Source organism: Tenrec ecaudatus, chromosome 14, assembly GCF_050624435.1.
Source record: "Tenrec ecaudatus isolate mTenEca1 chromosome 14, mTenEca1.hap1, whole genome shotgun sequence".
Lineage (NCBI taxonomy): Eukaryota > Metazoa > Chordata > Mammalia > Afrosoricida > Tenrecidae > Tenrec > Tenrec ecaudatus.
This window is the reverse complement of record NC_134543.1, coordinates 56,316,177-56,318,152: the sequence shown is the minus strand read 5'-3', so window position 1 is coordinate 56,318,152 and position 1,976 is coordinate 56,316,177. Positions and strand designations below refer to the sequence as shown.

At 45.8% G+C, this 1,976-nt stretch overlaps 1 pseudogene; it reads left to right on the top strand.

Annotated features, from left to right (window-relative positions):
• The first annotated feature begins 614 nt into the window (after nt 1-614).
• Nucleotides 615-1,771, top strand: LOC142426580 (ubiquitin-fold modifier-conjugating enzyme 1 pseudogene; annotated as a pseudogene).
• The last annotated feature ends 205 nt before the right edge of the window (nt 1,772-1,976 follow it).

Genomic DNA, 1,976 nt, shown 5'->3' with positions numbered 1-1,976 from the left:
CAATCACTTAAGTTCTTTCAATGGGCTTGGTGCCAAGCTACTTCCTTGTGACCTTGCTTACTGTGGTTCTGCTGTGGCCACTGCTGCTGTTCTCTCTCTCTCTCTCTCTCTCTCTCTCTCTCTCTCTCTCTCTCTCTCTCTCTCTCTCTCTCTCTTTATAAGCTCACAAGAAATTATGATCTATATTATTTGCTTGTTGACACAGTTGTGAGGATTTTTTTAAGTTGAAGCTTATAGTCTTTGATCTGTCATCAGTGCTTCAAGTCATTATGACTACTACTTTCCTATCACTGTCTGTAAAGCATTTTCATTCTAGTTATGCTAAAAGTAACTTATTGAACCCCTTTTTGGTTCGCTCCTGTCTCTTTCACTTCCGTAGAGACATCCTGTATAGCGACTGCAGATAGCAGCCCCCGCGGGAAGGGCTCCAAGTTTAGAAGGACCCAATACTGAGCCGTCATATAAAACTAATATGCAACCCTAATTTACCCCAAGAAACACAGTCTACCCTGGAGTTCTAGATCGAAGTATTTAGAGGCAGTTCTATCTGATCTATAACAACTGTGAAGAACTGAGATTCTGTCTTTGGTTAGAGATTTCACTAGCTGAACTTAATGGCGGGCTTTGCCATCGTCCCAGTAAGAGCACAGTAACTCCTTAGTTCCTCATTTCTGTAGCAAGATATTTTGAATAATGCTTCTCTTCACCCACTCCCTATGCCGTGTGTGGTCTTCTTTCCCTGTCACCATTGCAACTGTTACTGTAATGCAGGAAAGGTCCAAGGAGACTTGGTCTCTGATTTACTTACTTGACTCCTTTTCAACCTTTCATGAAATAGCCGAGTGAGGGTCTTCCCAGGACACTTTCTCTTCCTATAGAAAGGTGAAGGTGAAATACATTCAATTATACTCCTTCTTGGCCCTTAAGGTTTCCAATTGTATCATCATATGTCAAGTAGTCTGTATCCAAACATGATTCCTGAACTCAATTTCTTTATTTGGCCCACAGTTTAGGTCAAGGCTTGCACTCGAAGGGGTGTTGTGGGAAACCCTGAAGGATGAGGCTCCATACAAGGCCTTGTATTAAAAGGCATCCAACAACCAAGTGAGCTTGTGGTCCTGTCATTCATCCTCAAAGGTTATGTGTATGTTTTTCTGCATATTTGAAAGCCGCATTTTCTTGTTAGGAAGCTCTTTTTAAAAATTAAAAAAAAAACCTCCATAGTCTAGTAGCCTTTTCTATAAAAAATTTATTGAGACTTCTGGCCGCGCCCACTCCAAGTTGTTGGACGAGGCCACCCAGTGCGTGGTGTCTGAGATCCCCGCGCTGAAGACGGGCGCTGGGCTCCGAGACCATGAGTTGTGGGTGCAGCGAGTCAACAAGGATATCAGTCCCTCATCCGGTGTGTGGAGAACAATAAGAATGTGGACACTGATCGGTTCCGCCTGGAGTCCAACCGAGAAGGAACGAGGTGGTTTGGGAAATGCTGGTTCATCCATGACCTTCTGAAATATGAATTTGACATTCCTATCACATATCCCACTCCTGCTCCAGAAACTGCCATTCCTGAACTGGACGGAAAGACTGCCAAGATGTACAGGGGCTGCAAAATATGGCTGACTGATCACTTTAAGCCTTTGTGGGCCAGGAACGTACCCAGGTTTGGACTAGCTCGCCTCATGGCTCTGGGGCTGGGGCCGTGGCTGGCTGTGGAAATCCGGATCTGATTCAGAAGGGCGTGGTTCAGCAGAAAGAGAAATGCGACCAGTGAAGGATCAAGTAACAGAGACGGGACAGGGGGCCTTTGATAGACGAGGTCTTGTTTCCTGTGGGTCAGTTTTCTTCCTCATCCCCCTTGCCCGCCCCTCCGCCCCCATCCCTAGCTGTTAGGAAGTAGTTGCAGCACTGCTGGTGGTGGTAGGGGACACCTGCAAAGAACTAAGACCGTACTGCTGCTGAACTTCTAAATCAGGCTG